This window comes from Amblyomma mixtum, chromosome 7 (genome assembly GCF_055824585.1).
Source record: "Amblyomma mixtum isolate Tamu chromosome 7, ASM5582458v1, whole genome shotgun sequence".
NCBI classification, from domain to species: domain Eukaryota; kingdom Metazoa; phylum Arthropoda; class Arachnida; order Ixodida; family Ixodidae; genus Amblyomma; species Amblyomma mixtum.
Window position 1 is genome coordinate 45165023 of NC_143018.1, and position 22335 is coordinate 45187357.

The window sequence follows — 22335 nt, forward strand, 5'->3', positions numbered from 1 at the left end:
CCCCGTATTTTAAATGGTCTATTAGAGGATCATTTAAGGTCCCTACCTACAAAAATTGCAATAGCAACCGATGCCTCTCAGTGCAACGAAAAGGCAGGGGTGGGAATTTACTGCCCGAGTTTAGACTGGTCCTTTTCGCTGCGCCTTCCGGATTACACCCCTATTTTTCAAGCTGAGTTTCTGGCAGTAGTTCTTGCTCTGCGCAAGCTTGATCCTTCTATTTCTGCAGTGGCAGTCATTACCGATTCTTTATCTTTGTGTTCGTCCCTCGCGTCGCATGTTGACTGTCCCACTTTAAGCACTTTTTTATCGCTTCTTCCTTCGCATTTGAGCCTTGTTCATTTGATATGGGTACCCGGCCACAGCAGCGTGACTGTCAATGAGATCGCGGATAACCTTGCAAAGGCTTCCCTAGGCGGCCCTGTGTTGCCCATCATCCCGGCTACAGCGTATATCACAGCATCTAGGTTCCGGCGTCGAGCGTTATTAAGCGTGCAAGACACAACACTTTTAACATCGGTGGAATATCAGCATCTGAAATATTCATGGAGCAGGAAAATTTGTCCATCTCGGCAGCTAGAAGTATCTCTGACGAGGTTGCGCTGCCGCATCCCCCCTCTAAATTTCTATCTGCACAGATCTGGTTTGGCGCTATCTCCCCTCTGTGCATTTTGCCGTGAGCCTGAATCTATCGATCATTTTTGGCTCCATTGTCGTCGTTTCACCTCTTTGAGAAGAAGACTGCTGGAGTTGCCCTTACAGCAACTTGGCCTCAGTTTGAGCAGCCCACACTTGCTATCATTTGGTGCCACCACACTTGGGTTCAGCCACAGGTCTGTTTGTGATGCTGTTCAAAATTTCTTGCTGGAATCTCATCGACTACTTTGCTAACGCTTTCAGTATTTTCTTTTTATGCTTCATTTTTTTTTCTTCGAATTATTCTCTTTTCTCTCTTTCTCTCTCTCTCCAATCCAATCTCCTTTATATATATATATATATATATATATATATATATATATATATATATATATATATAATATGATTATTATTATTCTTATTATTTGTTTTCAGTTTTGTTTATTTTTTTTTCTCATCCTCTCCGTGCCCTTCTTGTGGTAGGCTCCCCCGGTGTTCCTCTCCCGTGTGCTTTCCTTTTGCCTTTACTACGTACAGGGGAAGTCCAACCTTTTCCACCCGATTCTTGGCCGCTCCCCCAGAGTGGGTATGTGCCATTCTGTCGTAGGCTACAACAACAACAACAACATCTCCGGAATGATTTCGACCACCTGGCATCGGTCACTGACATCACAGCACACGGGCACCTTTTGCGTTTCCCCTAAACCGAAACGCGGGCGCCGCGGCCGGAGTCGAACCCGGGTGCTCCGGCTCAGCAGACGAGCGCCTTAACCACCGAGCCACCGTAGCGGGTATGAAAGAATTGAAGCTACTGCTACTGCTTTGTGACCCTCGACTAAATGCGCTCCAATCGCTTTATCGCACATTTATTCGTTATACTGCCTTAGTGGAAAGCTTGCCAGAAACCCAGCTCGAAGTGGCCTTAATTGGAGGCGTAAGGGCAAAACTTGTCCGTCACTTGTTAGCTCTTTGAGCAGGTTTGATTATCTACAATAATTAATGCAACACTCCCCGTATGTGTTGGTCCCTTTTTAGCTCTGTGGATGCTAGAGCACAGTTTACAGGAACGTTGATTTCTCCAGCAAGGGGCGGCGGCATGGAGAGCATCTATGCACGGTTGGATTGCATGTTGACGCAATCAGTAAGGTTTGTAATAAGGAAGTAATTACTCATTGACATCCACCCGAGCACAGCCATACGGCTACTAAGGAAAGCTATACAGCTTTTTTTGGAAACTTCGTAGTTAAAGAAAAATTCGTCCTGGTCCGGGGTTCGAACCCGGGACCACCGCTTCACCGGAGCAGTCGCTCTACCAATTGAGCTAACCGGGACGGCAAGCTTATCGTAGGGCGAGAGCGAATTGATCAATAACTCGAAGTGGGAACTGTGTTGGTCAAATGTTTAGGGAAAAACATTTGACCAACATTTGACCCCTAAACATTTGACCAACACAGTTCCCACTTCGAGTTATTGAGCTCAATTGGTAGAGCGACTGCTCTGGTGAAGCGGTGGTCCCGGGTTCGAACCCCGGACCACGACGAATTTTTCTTTATCTACGAAGTTTCTGAGATAGCTGTATAGCTTTCCTTAGCAGCCGTATGGCTGCGCTCGGGTGGATGGCAAGGAGTAATTACTCCCTTATTACAAATCTACTCCACCTTGGGGGTTTCCCCTAAACATTTGACCAATCAGTAAGGTTACACAGCGAAGCTTTCATTGTTTCGCCGTTATCCCGCTGTCGACTGCCGGCATTGCGGATTTGCATGTTACGAAATGCGCGCCACAGATTCGAAGGTTGCCGTTCTCTCGGCCGTAGTTAGTGCGTATCATGCGCGCCACAAGCAAGCTCGGCCGCTTTGTGTTGAGCCCGGCTTCATTCACTCGTACTGATCTTCTCGGACCTTCCGCTTAGAGAAGTTTGCGTTATAATTTTTTTTTTCGTGGTCATCGCTGCCCTTGGAGCGACCAAGTATCACGCACATGCACAGCCGTACACTGTAACGACGTGGCATGCAAATTACGAGAGCTGCGGTGTTCATAAAAATGGTGGCGGCACATGCCAGAATTCCTTTCATTGACTTCAGTGGAAGCTGTGTATCTGAGTGAGCTTCTTGAACCTTAACTATCAAGGAAAAAAAGTACCGTTGGTCAGATGTTCAGGGGAATCCTCCAGGGTGGAGTAGATTTCTAATAAGAGTAATTACTCTTTGGCATTCACCCAAGCGCAGCCATACGGCTACAAAGGAAAGCTATACAGCTTTTCCGGACCAGGACGAATTTTTCTTTCCGAATTTTATGATAAACCTGTATAGCTTTCTTTTGTAGCCGTATGGCTGCGCTCGGGTGGATGCCAATGAGTAATTACTCCCTTATTACAAGTACCGTCAGGTATATTCGAACAGAAAATATACTGTGCACAATTTTTTCTAATTAGGAATGCCTGTGAACAATAAATTAACAATAAAAAATTACAATAAAAGTAGAAAGGAGAAGAAAGAAGAGATATATTTAATCAGATAATAGAAAACATATCACTAATAATCTCGATGCCCGTAGTTTCGAACCGCACTGACCCACAACGAACATGAGCCTGAACAGCGCACTTGTGACTGCTGGCCTATCGTCGCCATAAGTTACATCTTTTTTTTTTTATTTCGGTAACACTACTGCTTTGTGGCAGGTGGCCCACCTGTCTACTGGGTTGTGGGCAACCTGTCAGGGGTAGTACACCTGGCAGACCTTACTCCTGGGTGAAGGCCTAAAGGCCTTCACCCAGGAGTAAGGTCTGCCAGAGAGTAAGGTTCACCAGATGGACTGTAGTTTTCGACTTAACGATTTCAATTTTGTAACGCAAAACGTTGGTTATTTACCTTCCAATTCTGCCACAGAGGAAGATCTTAATGGCATTACCGCACGCAAAGCATCGCAACTGCAATTTGTCTATGTGAAATTTCAGCAAAAGAAATCAAGGAGATATAGGGATAGACTGCTGGAAGTGCGTCTTTTTCTGCATACATACGATGCTGTCCTGTGAAGACATTTCAGTGCAGGGAACAGTGGGGTGAAAGTCGATGTCTATGTGTTCGTAGAGGGCCAAAAGTAAAGCTAATGGTTTCATTACTTGCTCCAAAGCTCCGCTCTTGTTTTTCCTCTCTATAGGATTCAAAGCATGCATAGCAACAACAAAAAAAAAAACTACAAACGTAAACAACATACAGGCATACAACAGGAAAACACACAAAAGTAAAACATTTATTGTCGGCGGAGAGCAGCAGGGAGCGCCTATGCCATCAAGCATATTGATGTATACGAAGGCGCCCACCACAGAACTGTCGAGAAAACGAGAAAACAGGAAAGTCAGAAACTGCGTAAACCGTCTTCGCAGCCTGAGCAGCGAACTCTATCCGGCCGGCAAGAACAACTACGTATGCAATAAGTTCTGGCAATGAGACAACTTCTGTTCGGTCTGACCTGCAGTCACATTCAAAACTCCGTGTTCACTCGCTGCTGCGAATCGAACCAAATCGCGTGTTCATTCAACAGGGCTGCGCAAAAGAGCTACAGCTGCGACGCTTAAAAGAAACTGTTGCGATGAAGGCAGGATGTTAAATAAATATCTCGTAGCCAGGCTGCAGAGTCCCGTTGTAGAGCGGCCTAAACTGCACAGTGGGTCCCGAAATAAAACAGTGCCGGGATCGGTCAGGGTACAGTGTCTGTCATGCGAACAGTCTCGCAAGGATGGTCAAGGTGCTCATGAAGCCAACATCGAGGGTATTCATCGCAGTGATCAAATAGTAACCAGATTTTGGAAGGACGTCTCATTGTGCCCGTGCGCTGTCTTATTCTGTCCATGAAGTTTTTGAAGCTTTAGTAGTAGTTAACGTCATTTATTCGACGAACAATCCGAGGCTGAGCAGCATGTAGACAGCGTGGGCAACCTATCGACGCTGTTGTTCGTCCCCTTCAGCACCAAACCAGCCAAGCTGGGCTGTAGAAGAGGCCAGTGGTATAGGCCTTCATAGACTGATTGGTTTGGTTTATTGGGGCTTAACGTCCCAAAGCAACTGAGGCTATGAGGGACGCCGTAGTGAAGGTCTCCGGAAATTTCGTCCTTCATAGACTGAGGGGCCGATGGAACGAGAGAGGTCGGATCGATAGAGAAAGAGCAGGGAAGGGGTAATGAGTGCATTCATTTGGATGTGCCGGAGAAGGCGAGCCTCAGGCACGGTGCATGATGAATGAGGTAGTGGGCAGAGGCGCTTGTCTGATCGGAGAGGGGTAGACCTTGATGGTGAGGCGCAGGGAGAGCCTCCCACCGTTCTCCGAGGGTTTGGGCCAGGGGATCAATGGTGCTAGGTGTCGCGGGCGAGCTGATCGGCCAGCTCATTGCTGTCAGTTCCTGAAGCTTTAATTATCATAAATTTTTAGTGTGTTCCCATCCAGCTGTTTTTTTTTTATATTTAGTGAGCGTGGCGACGGGGCGATAGCAAGTAATTCGGCAATATTTGTTTTTTTTTTCTCCATACCTGTAGATAATAAAAAGAAGGCGACGATTTGCAAATTTGTGGCACATTTTGCTCCACACTTCCCTAACTCGACCCATCATTTCTGACGGCTTCAGCGAATCAACAAAGCGTAGTATGATTTTTTGGGACACTTCCTTGCATCTGGCAGTAATCTGGCGACGTTAATTGCAGGGGAAAAATTGTGATGATTTCAGCTTTCAACATAGTGCTTTAGGGGAATTAACAGGTTGCTGAAGTCAGCTGACATTCGTTGAAACTTTTCCCCGCCTTGTTTTTTTTTTTTTTCGAAGTGCTCTCTCATCCTTGGAACTGCTCAACTTACTTCATGAATGTACTCCTAAGCTTCCTCGGCACCCTTTCGAGCTATAATGAAAAACATGAGTGCGGTTTAGTTGTTCGAATCCAAAGCTAAAAAGTAATACTGAGTAAAACTATCACATGAAGCCGAGCGCGGTGGCTCAGTGGTTATGGCGCTCGGCTGCTGACCCGAAAGACGCGGGTTCGATCCCGGCCGCGGCACTTTAATTTCAATGGAGGCGAAATTCTAGAGGCCCGTGTACTGTGCGATGTCAGTGCCCATTAAACAACCCCAGCTGGTCGAAATTTCAGAGGCCTTCACTATGGGGTCCCCATAGCCTGAGTCGCTTTGGGACGTTAAACCCCCCTAGACCTTTCTTACCGTAATTTATTATTTTGCTAAATTTCAATTTCCGTACCCATCCAACTAATGCCGAAAACCCTCAGCTAACTCTTCACAAATGCTACAGTGCCCCACCGGCTTCATTTTTAGCACTCTATATAAAACGAGCGCAGCTATATCTTTCGGGACGTCATATTTCGGATAGAGCCAGTAGGAGAGACAGAAACTCGTAAACACGAACTTGCAACGTGAGCGACAAGACTAGACCATAATACATCGGTTGCGGCCTTGGGCTGCTGAGCGCAAGGACGCGGGTTCGAATCCCGAGTGCGGCGGCCGCATTTCGATGGGGACGAAATGCAAAGATGCCAATGGGATGTGAGATGTTAAAGGACCTCGGGTAGCCAAAATTAATCCGGAGCCCTCCGTTACTGCGTCTCTAATAGAATGAATAAGCGGGCGAGTTGGTGATACATAATGCAAAAAAACTGCGCGAACAAACGGGGACGCGACGAAGAATGCACAGGAACAAGCGCTGACTCTCAACTAAAGTTTAATCACAGGAAACACGCTTATAAAAGGAAACAGAAAACAAAAAAAACACCAAAATCAGAACGCATGTGTTACTATGTGATGTCCAGATATGCAACCTCACAGTCACGCAGGAGCAGGGATGGTTTGCTGACACACAATCTTGCTTTCTTTACCATGTTGTACGCCTCGATAATTTCCCTGGTCAACTGGTCGGGTTGTTTGTACAAAATGTCAGTAAAATGTAAGGACGGAAAACAGTATCAACACACGACTCGGAGAACATCTCAATTCATTAGAATCTAATCGCTCCACTAATCTAGTTGATCATTGCCGAGAGTGTCAATCATGTTTTCCGTCCTTACATTTTACTGACATTTTGTACAAACACCCCGACCAGTTCACCAGGGAAATTATCGAGGCGTACAACATGGCAAAGAAAGCAAGATTGTGTGTCAGCAAACCATCCCTGCTCCTGCGTGACTGTGAGGTTGCATATCTGGACATCAAATAGTAACACATGCGTTCTGATTTTGGTGTTCTTTTTTGTTTTCTGTTTCCTTTTATAAGCGTGTTTCCTGTGATTAAACTTTAGTTGAGAGTCAGCGCTTGTTCCTGTGCATTCTTCGTCTCGTCCCCGTTTGTTCGCGCTGTTTTTTTGCATTCTCTAATAGAGGCGTCTCTCGGGTGCGGTGGCCCCGTGCGGTGGCTCGGTGCGCGCCACCACAACACCCTCTTGCACGTTATCCTAGTGCTCACTATGCAACACACAACAGATGATATGGTAAAACTGCACACGAAAAGCCTGTTGAGAAAATACATTTACACGTATCCTCTAAGTTGGTTTCTGTTCATTCAAAATGTAGGAAAAAGTGCACTAATGAAAAAATAAATAGACACAGTCAACGTTAGTGACGCGGAAGAATTTCTTGACCGCTACGGTGAAAACGAACGGAGGGAATTAATTTGCAAGAAATGCGAACACTGTTTGAGCATGCAAAAATGCGCGCAACGATATGCGTAGCAGCTTTGTCCTTGCCAATCGCGGTAAAAGGAAAGTCAGTCAGTTTTCATCGCTTCAAAGACGAAGGTCAGAGATATGTTGAATGTTGCCACCGAAAATCCCTATTTCAGGCCCTTTTTCACGGCAGCAGCTTGAAAACTCTGGAAACTGGGAATAAGTGAAACAATTTTCTTTCCTAAAATTTCCTGAAACAACTCAAAAATTCTCTTTTTCTTCCCATTTTGTTCCTCGAATTCCTCGCAAAAGGGAAAATTCTTCGAATGAAGTGTCAAGCGCAGTGGCGCTGCCGCTGCAACTCATTTCCAGAATTTCCACATTTAGAAAAGATCTTTCAACAATTTTCTTGTATTCAATTCTCTAATCTTTTCGCCCGTTTATTTAGAAAAAAATTTTAAATTTCCTCTTTAATTCTTCTGAATTCTTACCCAAAGCAAATTCACTAGCTTGGCACCAGTTTACCCTCTTCTTTTTGCTCTCCTCACTGAACCTGGCCTATCCACCGTAGTGGACCATGTCCCTAAGGCAACAACAACAATAACAACAGCAGCAGCAACAGCAGCAGCAACAACAACCCACTTGCCCCCTACGCTGAGGCTGCTGCTTCGCCCCTTTCAGCACTGCAAACAATGAGGTTTGCCCCCCCCCCCCCCCCCCCCCCTCCCCTAGAAGTAATAACATGTGGTACTTGTTGACTGGCTGCTGCTGCCCTAAAATTTAAAACCGCACACACCCAGTGGGGGCGTTTGGTCAAGGCTTAGCAGGCTTTACAAATGATCAAACATAATCCGTAATGTAAATGAAAGCAGAAGGCTATCTTAACGAATAGATAGATGAATCGAGTGATTGAATCAAAGATGAGGTCTTTAGGGGAAGAAAATGAAAAGTTTTGAAAGGAAGGAATGAAGGGCATGAGCTGCGAGAAAAAAGAGGGAAAATTTTGACAGGGAAACTGTTTCATGTCGAGCTCTGTCGACATTTCATGCATCTTCTTTCAGTAAAAAGATGGGGTAACAAAATATGCGACACAAAAACATCAAGAAAACTAGAGGGCCATGGAAAGAACGAAGGAGTGAGGAGGAGAGAGAGAGAGAGAGACAAACTGTCTACGTGCGAGCGTACGCCTTTGCGTTCTCGTGTATTTTGATGTCGCTTGTATACGTAGCGCGCGTGAACGCGTATTTTTACGCAACCCCGGGCCAGGCCGCAGCGAAGGGTACGAACGGCGGATTTCTCTCCTTGGAGGCAGCCGTATATAACGGAGAACGCGTCGCCGACGAGACACAGATCCTCCCAGAGCACCTCTCCTCTCGAGCAGCAGTCTCGGAGCATCATCCAGCCACCATGATCAAGGTTCTGGTTAGTATCGAGACACCTTCGCTTCTTTTTTGGGGGATCTCCTTTTATGAAGTTTATTCCTGTATCGAAAGACCAAGAAGGCGGGTAACGTCAACTGCCCTAGTTTACTCCTCTAATGACAGCAGTACGCCACAATCTTTGAATGTCTGAAAACTCAAGAATTTTGAATGAAAATAACATATTTAGAAGTTGCGAAGCGTTTGCTTGCAGGGCCAGTTGTTTCGAGGCTGTTTTAACTAAATGAGGAAAAAAAGCCTACTCGGGCCGTTATGATGGTTGTAAACCTGCGCTTGCAAGAAAGCCAGATGTTTTATCATAAAATATGCCTGTAATAGCTTTTTCTACGGGGAGGTGGTCAGGAAGCCTGCATGACTATATGAGCCTCGACTTCGAGCCGGAGCTTGCAGAGTTATTCCACGCAATAATTGCTGGAAGATATCATTACGAGGGACCGATCTAAAAGAAACTGCTACAAAACGTTATATAGCGCAGTATTTCCGGCTTTTATCAAAGTACGCCATATCCGTGGCCCCTGTATGATGCTGCACAAAGGAAACAGGCGTCAGAACAGATGATAAGTCTTCTTTTGTTGATCATAGCGTCGCGGGCACCAGTCACGGCAAGTTGTAGTCTCACACAGGTGCAGCCGGTACAGTGCCGAAGCATGTGTTTCGTGCTGACTTTTGAGCTAGCTAGAATAGTTGGGGTATTTCAAAAGAAATCAACAGCCTAACTACTTAATCTGCCTCCCAGGCCTTGTGATTACGTGAAACATCATCTGCTACAACTATTTTTGTTGAAATGCTTAGCTGAATCCCACAGCGTTGAGTACATTTGTAATAAGAAAGTAGTTACTCATTGGCATCCACTAAAGCTCAGCCATATAGCTTCGACAGAAACTTCATTTGTCCTGGTCCGAGGCTCGAACCCTGGGCGAAGTTTCGGCGGAAGCGGTATTGCTTTCCTTTGCAGCCTTATGGCTGCACTTGGGTGAGCGCCAATGAGTAATTACTCCCTTGTTAAACCCTTGTACAATATGAACGTCTGGAAAGGAAGCAGAATTCAGGACACGCACACGAGGTTTTGCGGAAGGTTAATCCAAAGTTCGCCACACCCTGTGCATGTTTACTGACCGACTCTTTCGATGCTCCTTGCAGATCCTCCTCGCCGTGCTGGCTCTCGCCGCCGTCTCGTACACTGTGGCCGCGCCGCAGTACTACGTCGCAGACGGTCTGTACTACGGCTACCCGTACCACTCCGCCTACTACGGCGCCTACTACCCGCACTACTACTACGGACGCTAAGCTACGCTCCACTACAGCAGCGCAAGCGACAGTTCATGGTGAGAGAAGCGGCACGTGGCAAACTTACTCAAGCAATGCAGATGCAAGTCCTTCGTGGGGTCTCTTCAACATTCCATGCATCCCTGATAGGTTTATGAAAGACTAAGTGACTTCCATGAGCCTCTGCTAGGCGTATGAAGGACTGAGTGACTTCCATGAGCCTCTTATAGGTGTATGAAGGACTAAGTGACTTCCATGAGACTCTTATAGGTGTATGAAGGACCATGTAACGTCCATGAGCTTTTGATAGATGTATGAAGGACTGAGTGACTTACATGAGTCTCTGTTAGTTGTATGAAGGACTAAGTAACTTCCGTGAGCCTCTGACAGGTGTCTGAAGGACTTAGCGACTTTGGGACATTGACGTTAGCGCAGCAGAGTGACACGAACGATAACAAGATTACTCGGGACCTTGTACAGGTGATAGGGGATAACTGAATTTAGCTTGTATGACACTCGTTAATTACTGTGGGCAGAAGACAGCAGCTCTAAAGAAGCAACTATGCTTGCAAGAGTTTTAACTGTCTTATGGGCGCTGGTGGTGGTGGTGAAAACTTTTATTTTGTGAAAAAGAGTTTGGGAGCCACAGAGTGGCCCCGCTACATGGTCGGCGTCCCTAGTCCGGGACACCGCACGACGAGGCCCCGTCTCTCGCCCGTTTCACCAGAGCCCTTTGGGATTCAAGCGAGGAGCAGTTGAGGAGGGCAGTCTCCCATGCCTCTCTGGAAGGGGTAGGGGAAGGGGGAAGGTGGGGATTTTGAGTACATGCCCACACCATGTGGAAGATATCACAGGTCTCCCCACAGTGTGGGCATCGCCCATCCGTGTTAGGATCGTAATGTTTTATTATTGCAGGACAGAGTAGAGTACCTGTCTGCAGGCGCCTTAAAGTTCGCTCCTCCGTCTTACTCAGCCCTTTTGCAGGGGCCGGGAAAAGGCGGTGGTTGTCGCTATAATGTGTTAATATTTCCCTGAATCGCAGCAGCGGCTGGTTAGTCTCCGAGCCAGAAGAGCTGGGATGAGGAGCCCGGTGAGTAAGCGCTCGGGCAGCCGCGTCAGCGGCCTCATTACCTCGTAAGCCCTGGTGGCCAGGAGCCCAAATGATTCGTTTGGGTGTTGGATCAGTGGCAGTCCGTCGTAGAATACAAGCAGCTAAGGGGGAGATCTCCCCTGCCAAGTAATGTTCACATGCTTTTCGGGAGTCCGTGATGATTATTCTCGAATTGGCGTGGGCGGCAGCAAGCGCTATCGCTACTTCCTCGGCCCGCATTGAATTCGGGGCTCGAAAGGAGAGTGCTGGGTACTCCGCTCATAGTCGCGGTTATCCAGCCGGTAATCATCGCTGTCTCAGTCTTCAGTCCTATGCAACTTCTTTATCGCCTTCAAGACAGATAACAGTTTTCTCCACTGCAGCCGAAAGAGCTTCAAAAGCAGGATACAGGAACAGGTATTGCTATCGTTAGCCGTGAGTAGCAAAAAAAAAAAAAGACTCTAAGTTTTAGCGCTCCAACTATCAGTATGATCAAGCATTAGGAATACAAACGTGTGCGAATCCATGGTTTATATTGAACGCTTAGCATTGTATGCCAGACATGACAAAAGAAAGTAAATAACTGTTCACGGGCAACCTAGCTCCATTCTTTCTCGCAAATCGTGAAACAGTTGATCTCCTAAGAAGCTTTGTGGTTAAGCTATATGAATGTGGGCCTTATTTAACTCTATTCTTGTAATGCATGCTAGATAGAGGGCACGTAAATGGTTTTCTTGAAAACACAAAGTGAACAAGGGAGTGAAAAGCCGCCTGAGGCTTCCTCGTCCTTTTTCAATTAGCGCTTTCTACTCATGTAGGGCTTAATGGGAGTCAGGAAACTGATGGGGGGGTTCAGTGCAAACCAGGCTTTAAATAAAACGTCAACTCTTCCAGGAAGCAGAAATACTGCATGATATACCGCAGGTATTCTTTCTTATATTCCACTGTGTTTATATCTTTTCAGAAAAATTCCTCGAAGGCGTCCCGGAATGGTTAACACCCACATTCACTGTGACTGGCTGTCTGGAAGATATATCTCATCACTTCTGCGCACTACGCCACAACATTAGCTTGTCTGAGTTGTCCTGCGCTTTCCTTAAGAAGCCTATGACGTCCACTGATCTAACAACCGCTCTTTTCTCCAGTCTGGGCATTTGGTGCTGAAATAAAGCCAGTCTATCGATATACTTACGCTTCCGTCTTGTTCGTTTACACACCTGTTTACACGAAGAAGGAATGTTTCTTTTAGACAACCTTATTATGATGCCGTGGATGCTGCCATTGTTATAACCATGGTAACACAGCACCAGACTGCCATGGTTAGCTTTGAACGAAGAAAACTAGAAAATTACAAAGTGTAGATCAAGCAAATTTTGCAGACTTAATGAAATATGCACGTTCCATAAATATGCCAAATATACATGCGTTTTATCAATTAAGTAGGCAGCTGTTGAGCCGCTAATATCCGCCACTTTTGTCATTTTTGGTCTTTCTTAGAACGCCGCTCTCAAATAACTATCCAGTAGAGCGAAAAACAGTGCAGTCAAAACCGATTTTAATATAGCTTTAAAACGTTGCAGAAACCGTCAGTTCTTTGTTTGGTGCAGCTTTTTTTTAAAAAAGATTTGACGCAAGCAGACAAGTCGAACAAAAATATTGTTTTGTGCAATAGGTGTTTTGTTCATGGCACTCGTACCAAGAATTATTGCTATAAACGGCGCATACCACTGAAACGTGAATACATTGATTTTTCTGATGTGCTAAAAATTGTTTCTCTAACTGAAGCGGAAGGAGCGCAGCGATCGCGCAAACATTGTAAATATGACCGCGAAAGCATCTGACCCCCGCCTTAATACACCCACTATTTCACCTTAATCCACCCACAAAAACTCACAGTTATCCATCTTTATCCATTTTCTGAGGTGGACCTACTTCAAAATTTCCGGGGATCCTTTGGAATATTTGGGGGTGGGCCAACTTCCATATGTTCCCGCATTTTCTTCTTTAAGAATGTTGTTAAGAAGGCACCAAGTTTTTTAAGCCCCCGCTCTGCTTTGCCTCCCTAGGTCCTCGATTAAGTTTTGCAATTCATCCCTTGAATTACTTAACAAGGCAGTGTCATCAGCGAACCGGAGATTGCTAAGGTATTCTTCATTGTCCTTTACGCCTAACTCTTCGCGATCTAATTCCTAGAATACTATCTGTAAACACACCGAGGATAGTACTGGAGAAATCATGTCTCCTTGTCCGATACCCGCCGACTAACATGAACCCTTTTCACCAATCCGGCTGTCGCGACATTATCCGTTGCCCCATGGGTAACAGTATTAAGGTAGCCAAGGCGGAATTCATTTTTTCGCAATGGATAAAGGGAACAGTGGGTGGTGGTGGTGAAAACATTTATTCAGAAGGGACAGGAGGTGTTTGGATCAGCCCGTAAGGGACCGGTCCTTACAAACACTAGGTGGAGGTCCCTAGTATGGGACCCCAGTGGCGGTGGCCGCCGCCCGGGCGTTGTTGGGCCTGTAGGTCGTGGCAGCCGAGCAGGGTCGCCTCCCAGTCCTCCCGGGGTGGGTTGGGGATGGGGGGAATGGCCGGGTTGGAGGGGCAGGCCCAGACCATGTGATAGGTGTCCGAAGACACCGCACTACAGTGCGGGCAGTTGCCGCTAAAGGAGGGGTCGAAATGTTTTAGGGCTGCCGGGCACAGAATTGTGTTGGTGAAGAGGCGGAGAAGGAGCTGCTCATCCGCCTTCTTCAGGCCTTTACATAGGCTAGGGTAAAGGCGATGGCTATCTTGATAGTGGGTTGTGATATCTCTGAACGTATAGACCGGATTAAAATCGGGTTCCTGATCAGGTGGGGAGGAGAAAACAGCCCGGTGAGAGAGCGCGTGGCGGCTGCGTCTGCTGCCTCGTTTCCTGCCAGCACTCCCAAGGTTAGGTTATTTGTAAACATAAATACCCCCGAAAGCAGAAGGTTTGACAGCCGTCGCCGTAGCTCAGCGGTAGAGCACCGGACGCGTAATTCGGAGGTCGTGGGTTCGGATCCCACCGGCGGCATGTGGTTGTTTTTTCTTCTGCTTTTCTAATCAATTATCTTTAAGGGATAACATATTCAGTAATATAAATTGATCAACACCACAAAATAAATAAATAAAATTTAAAAAAATCCCCTCTGCTCCTTGGTTTCTGTGGCTGTTGGCTTTTCTCATATTTATAACGAGCCCCTCATTCCCCTTTCCTCGTCTGCTTAATTGCTTAACGAGGGCCTCGGTTCTGGCAGCCTTGATGCCTTAGGAAGCATAAGAGGGTTCTCACACAGCTTCCACCCTCGCCGTTCGATGACGTTCTACATCACATCAGCGGTAACTCAGGACGTGCTACGTCCTCCGCTTAAGAACGTGGGTGGCGCTGGTGAACACTCCCAAGGTTAGGTTATTTGTAAACATAAATACCCCCGAAAGCAGAAGGTTTGACAGCCGCCGCCATAGCTCAGCAGTAGAGCACCGGACGCGTAATTCGGAGGTCGTGGGTTCGGATCCCACCGGCGGCATGTGGTTGTTTTTTCTTCTGCTTTTCTAATCAATTATCTTTAAGGGATGTAGATGCACTCCATCGCTTACCAGCAAGGCGCGATAAAGTTCCGGGCGTTATCTGCCGGTTCGCTAGGCAAGGCGTCAGGGACATGTGGTGGAAGAATCGAAAGAAACTGATCGCTGCTGGCGACGGAGTGCATGTGCTCGAAAACCTGACTAGAAGAAATCGGGAACTCTTGAAAACTGTCAAGGATTGGGCAAAAGTACACGATCACAAGTATGTGTGGCACACAAATGGCAAGGTATTGCTAAGGAAGTCTGATGGCATGTCAGCCATTCACATCACTAAAGCGTCTGAACTCGATCGGCTAACCTAAGGTTGTATTCCCATCGCATGGCTGGTACTGTACGTCATTCTACCACCCCGTACATTCTTCCGGGTGAGTTTAGAGGCCATATCGGCTCAACGTTTTCAAAGCACTTAAAATGTCTCCATATTAATGCTCGGTCAATAAGAAACAAGGAATCGCAGCTATCAGCTTTACTTCAATGTTGCAATGATTCTTTTGATGTCATTATGATTTCTGAAACCTGGTGTACGAGTGAAATAGACGTCCCTCGGTTAGACAGCTACCGGACTTTCTTTTTAAATCGTGTCTTTGGCCGCGGTGGCGGTGTGTGTGTTTTGTTTGAGAAGGCATGGCAACCCGAGTTACTACCCATGTTCACTATTTCTACATGTGATTATGAAATTTTGTCCACTCGTGTCGAAAATGTGATTTTTGTTGTTTGTTATCGGCCCCCTCAAGGTTGTACTTTGAATTTCTTTAGTTTTCTTGAATCATTGCTTTCTTATGCTAATGATAACTGTTTAAGGCTGCTGTTTGGTGGTGATATAAATATTAACTTATTAGTGCCAGATAGTCACACTAAAAATCTAGACCTTTTGTTAAAAGTAAACGGATTTTGCAATGTAATTAATTCACCAACGCGAATTACACCTACCTGCTCGTCATTACTAGATGTGTTCATCACAAATTTTGAAACTGACAATCTCAAAGCTGGGATTATTATTTCTGATCTCAGTGACCACTTGCCCATATTCCTCTGTATAAAACACAGAAAAAATAAGTTCAAGAATTCAAAGCAGTGTTTTCAAGTTATAAACAGCGACAACCTCCTTAAATTCAGAGGCACGTTGACAAATGTCGATTGGACTAGTGTGCTTCACGAGACTGACCCGAACAAAGCGTACGAACATTTTTTAGACATCGTCAAGAGTGTTTACCAAGAAAGTTTTCCTGTAAGAACGACAAAGCGCAGTCATCACACCCGTAAACCATGGATCACACCTGACCTGAAAAATAAAATTAATAAGAAGCACAAACTCTATCACAAATTCATCAAATCAAAAGAGATCAATGAACTGCAGACTTTCAAAATATACCGAAACCGCCTGAACAAAGAACTTGAGCGAGCAAGAAACGCTTACTACGTTAACCAGTTTGGTTCTGCAGGAGGTAAGACGGAGATAATGTGGAAAAAATTAAGCAATCTTTTCGCTTTTAGTAATACTCGCAATGATATTAATGTTATCAAGCAAAATGGGGTTGAGATATCGGGACAACAGTTAGTAAACAAATTCAACCAGCATTTTGTTAATCTTTCAATCCCGCCATACGTGCATAACGACCTTCGCAACATCCCTTTGAGCAGTGAAACAATATTTCTCGACGCTATTGAAGAAGGTGAGGTACTGCATGTTTTCCAGGAGCTGAACAATACCACAAGTATAGACATTGACGGTATGCAACTAAAACCCATCAAGTTTGCCCTTGCTGTCCTGCTTCCATGCCTCACACATATTTTTAATTTGTGCATTGCTAATGCTAACTTCCCATCTAAAATGCAGATTGCACGTGTGTCTGTCATATACAAAAAAGGCGACAAAAATGACTTCGGCAATTATAGGCCCATCTCTGTGCTACCAGTATTTTCTAAACCACTTGAAAAGCTAATTCACAAACGTTTCGCAAAGTTCGAGGAGAAACAAAATATAATAACTGACTCACAGTATGGCTTTCGTAAGCACCGTTCTACAGAGCACGCATTACTAGCTCAAAAAGAGTACATATTAAAACACCTTGATCAAAATAAAATAGTCATCGGCATTTTCATAGACTTTACAAAAGCGTTTGATTTGTTGAATCATGCATTACTAATCCGCAAACTTGACCGCTACGGTTTCCGAGGTCACGCAGGATCTCTTGTACACTCTTACTTGAGTAATCGCAGACAAGCTGTCAGTAATAATGGGTATATATCAGAAATAGAATCACTTCACCGCGGTGTTCCCCAGGGCAGCATACTGGGTCCTTTTCTTTTTAATATTTTTATTAATGATATTGTGCAAATCGCCCCTGCAAAATACATAATATATGCTGACGATACCAGTATATTTTTTTCAGGAACTCAAGTAGATACTCTAATAGATACAGTGAATTCTACCCTCTCAAATTTATATGAATGGACAAAAAAAAATGGTTTGCAGGTAACTGTCGCGAAAACAAAAGCAGTTAGAGCAAAAAATAAGAAAGTTACACTTGTAAAAGACATTTGCTTCAATAATGCTCAAGTAGACATAGTACCTACATTTAAAACACTGGGCGTTGTATTTAATGAAAAAATGACTTGGGATGACCATGCCTATTTTATTTCCAGCAAACTGTCGCAAATTATTGGTTTAATTTGCAGATATCGCCAACTGCTGCCAACAAGAGCATTGCTGGCCATATATCATTCACTCTTTAGTTCTCGCCTCAATTACTGTAATTTAGTGTGGGGAAAAACTTCGCAAGAAAACATCAATAAGCTACTCGTATTACAGAAAAATTTTATCAGAATAATTGAAAATGTTCCTAGAACATTCCATACACAAGAATTTTTTTATAAATACAAAATACTCCCGGTAACTAAATTGTACACCTTTCGCCTCAGCCACGCACTGAAGCGCGAAATTATTAATCACACGTCCTTCCTTCATGAACTCTCCAACATTGTAGTAAGCTATAAAGTACACAACACAAGAAACGTCGATCAGTGGCACATTAAAACATACAGAACAACATATGGCTGTCAAACACTTGAAAACATATTACCGCGTCTACTAAATGCTCTTTGTGTCAATGACATTGACCTAAAAACCACCTCACACAGAAAGCTTTTAGAATATTTTTTATTTACAGATACTGCATTGAATCTGTGAACCGAATTTACTGTATTGCACTCTTCATTGCTTTGTTTGTCATTTTGTTTTTCTTGTGGGAAGTACCTGTCGCGATTTTTTTGCAATATTGTATTTAGTTTCAAAGCGTGCCACGGTTTTGTTGCCAAAGTTCGCAGCTGGGTGTCCATGGCCAAGTCAAGCGGTCCAAGAGACCGCTTTTACTATGGGCACCCTGTCACCATGTATATTGTGGTGGTAAATAAATATCAAATAACATATTCAGTAATATAAATTGATCAACACCACAAAATAAATAAATAAAATTAAAAAAATCCCCTCTGCTCCTTGGTTTCTGTGGCTGTTGGCTTTTCCCTGATGAGCAGAGGCCCATATAAGGTAACGCTGTGCGGGGTCCGTATCCCGTATGCAATTTTGGTATATTCGATAGGCTAGGAAGGGAGTGCAGCCTTGTTCGACGTTCCGACAGGCCCCTCGCGAGTCGGTGATTATGTATTTTGAATTGGAATGTGAGGCCGCGAAAGCAATCGCGACCTCTTCTGCTTGTGTTGCACTGCGGGCTCTGAAAGAGGCCGTTAACTGTGTTGCTGTTGTGAACTACCGTGGCCGTGTACCATCCCCCGTGGTGAGGGCCGGAGGCGTCCACGTAGTATACACCTGTTTTGTTGCCATAATGTCGGGCTAGCGCTTCCACTCGTGCCAGGCGCCGACCATTATGGTCTTCATGTGACATGTTTGTTGGACAGTGGGCTTATTTGCGTGCAGCCCTTCTTCGATCCCCCAATCTTCACACACAGTCAAACAAATTGCACTCGCTTCGTGCCGCGTGCGACTGATGCCATTTTGCCTACGAAGGGGATATGTGCATGTGGAAGTCGCTTCCCTTTAAAAATGCACTTTTTTTTCCCCTTTATTTGTTGCACGAAAGAGAACTCCATCTTGAAATCATGAGTCGAAAAGCCCTCAAGCAAACGTTCTGCAAGAAGCCAAAAGCCACCGAAACCAAGTAAAGCACAGGGGCACGTTTCAATCTTTTTTTTTTGGCCCTGATCAGTGGTAAATTAGTAGTGGAGTTACTACTAATTTACCATTGATCAAAGCCACAAATTAAGAAAACACTGAAACACTCCCATATGCTTTAATGGTTTCGGTGTCTGTCGGCTTTCTTCATACGTATGTTCACTATCGTTGTGATGAAGCGACAGCAGCTGTGGTGGACTCCTCTTTATCCGCCCTTCTCACACTACCTCTCCCTCCAGACACCTCCCCAGAAGCTGCAGAGGAAGCCGCCATTGCACCCGCACGGAAGCCCGGTACATTTTAAGTGATTCTAAAACTGCGATTCTAAATTTTGCTCGAGGCCGAGTCCATGTCCCTGCTTTTGGCATACTAGACTCGCCCGATGCACCCCCGCCCCGCCAAGTGGAGCTGATATGGGTGCCCGCGCACTCCGGGAATCCCGGAAACGAGGCCGCCAACCTTTTAGCCCGAGGTTCTTTAAACCGGGCTCAGGTGCCCTCGGATCGGGGATTCACGAAGGAGCGCATGCACTTATTCAGCGAGCTGACGCAGGCCTACAGAGCCTCACGCCAGCTCTACCCCCCGCCCCACCCCTCCCTAGATAACAAACACGCAACGCTCTGGCGCGGACTACAGACACACTCTCTTCCCTCACCCCTTACCCTAGCCCACTATCATCCCTCCTTCCCCACTCCAGCATGCGCCCTATGCCCAGAACCCTTCGCCTCTTCCCTCCACATCCTTTCCCTCTGCCCGGCGGACCCTCCCCCGCGGGACCTAGAGAACCTCAAGACCTGGGAGGACTGGGAGACCCTGCTGCGCTCGGAGGACCCGGCCGTGCAGACCATCGCAACCGGCCGGGCTGCCAGTGTTATGGACCTTAGGAACATAAACACTTAGAGTGCAGTGGGGTCGTGCGGGGACCCTGGGGCGTGCCCCGAATTCCTTGTACAATAAAGTTTTTCTCTCTCTCTCTCTCTCTCTCTCTATCGTTGTCACCTCCAAAGGGCAAACATTCGGTCACCTTTTTTTCCCGAGTCTTTGGTTGTAGAAGTGGACAGTGGACACCTTATAGTTGCGCATTAAGCTGCGAAACCGATGAAGAGCGGGAGCTTCGAAAGCGAAGGAAAGGCGCATAACTGGCCCCCTGGGAGAGTGGACACCTCAGTCGTGCTTTCAGGTGCGTGGCGGTAGTCATAGATGTGCGCTGCATGCGTTGGCATTGACAACGCTGTGGCAGAAACGCGGCACTGAAGCCATAGGCCGTCGGCGTTCGTCTTCATTGACGTTGGCGTCGAGAACGTCTCTCTCTCTGTCCGATGAATTTAAGGAAAGGAAGTGCGCATAACTGGCTCCCTAGGCAGTGGACGCCTGAATAGTGCTTTGAGGTACGTGGGGTGGTGAGAGAGAGAGAGATGCTGGCTGCATGCGTTAGCGCTGACAACGTTGCGGCAGACACGCGACTTTGCAGCAATAGGCTGCAGCGTTCATTGGGTGAGCGTAGCGGAGGGCTCCAGAATAATTTCGACGACCTGAGGATCGTTAACGTGCACTGACATAGCACGGCACACGGGCGCCTTTCAAGGCGAAAGCATGCTCACGGTGTCCGTGCGTGCGCTGGAATCGTGCCAACTGGGGCCTCTCCTCCGCGCTGCGGCGCAACCTCCTCCCCTCCTTAGCAACCGGCGTGCCGCTGGGGGGCGCAGCTGCGCATAGCAACCGTGACGTCACACACTAGCCGTAGAATGAGCGCGCGCGCGCGTCGGCGGTGGCAGCTGCAACGCCGCTCCTTCGCCAGACGTCTCGTTGCAGTCGAGTGAGTGAGACGCATGGCTCCGAAGCGGCCCTGTGATTCCGCGCCAAGCGGTTCGGGGAAGCGGCAGTGGGTTGACCACAAAGCTTTCGCCAAGAGAGAGAGAAAGAAAAACTTTACTTGAAGAGGAATTCGGGGCACGCCCCAGCGTCCCCGCACGACCCCACTGCACTCAAGTGTTTATGTTCCTAAGGTCCATAACACTGGCAGCCCGGCCGGTGGCAAAGCATACTTTAGAATTTCCGAAGTGTCTTCGGTAATTTCTTTCCGTGTTTCGCCTCCGTCGAAGCGCTGCCGTCGCGGTCGGGTTCAAACCCGGGTACTCCAGCTCAGTAGCCGAGCGTCCTAACCACCGAGTAGACAAAGTTTGGAGAACCGGTGGATGGTCAATGGTCATACCAATGGTCAGGCAATTGGACAGGTCAAGGTCATGGACAAAGTCAAGGTCAAGCTGGGGACGTCAAGGTCATGTCAAGGTCAGCCAAAATTTAGTCACGTGATCGATTTTGGGCTCGCCGAGGAGCCTAAACACTGCGTTTACGTGATAGGACGTGACGTCACGCCATCTTTAACGCATTACATGACGGAAGGAGCGCCGGCACGCCTAGGAAAGAACGATGCTTTAGCTTTGGTTAAACCGAGTGAGAAGCGGTACCTGCACGAAGGTTTAGACTGGGAAATACCAAATAAACGCTAAACGAACAACATAACAAGACTTTGCCAGGCCAAACCATCGTGAAGCTCCCGCTTCTCACTCGGTTCAACCAAAGCTAAAGAACCGTTAATTTCTTGATATTGAGAATGGGAATGAGCATTAATTGTGTGCTCAAAAAAACCTGAACAGTACGAGCATTTCATCCTCTAAGGGATCCCGCAACACAGAACAAACAATGCTGTGCGCTCTCCGAACAAATACTCAAAGTAAACAATGCGGAAGGGGGAGGGGCCAGTTAAGACAACCGTACAACATTGATACTGAGAAAACAAAGCCTTGTGCGCCCTGTAAAACATTGCTAAAAGAGGATAGGGTGGGTAGGCACCCTACTTAAAAATTACACTTAAGAGAAGTTTATTGGACCCTTGATCAAAAAAGGGACATCCGTCCCCCTATAAAAACAGATACATTACGGCGATCGATGTCGCCCGGTGCACTCACAGGGAGCGCATGCAATCAAGACAAAAGAACAATGCTGCCACAGGCTGTCGCCCCTTGTTGTTGTTGTGACTGAGAGAAGGATGAAGAGGAAATTGCACAGGCCTGCTACTGGCTCGAGCCAAGCCACCACCGCTGCCACGTGCAGATAGAGAAGAGTTATAAGATCAGAGAAAAGAAGTAAAGGAAAGAAAAGACGCGCGTCGCAGCAACAACTGCGTCCGCCGGAGCGGTCGCTGCTCAAGAAGAAGCGGCCGAAGCCGCGCTCGCCGAAGCGAGAACACATACTCCTCAGTTGAAACAACTACTACATCATTTTCCTCAGACTTCCAAGGGAGGCCTGCGTAGATATGCTGATATCTGGTAGAGCTAACCTTTACATTAAATGCTGTCTATTATTTATCAATGAGTAATTAAAGTCTAAATCAATGCACTCTTCTCGTAGCGTAGACGCCTTAGCTAAATTTCTTAGCGAAATGTAT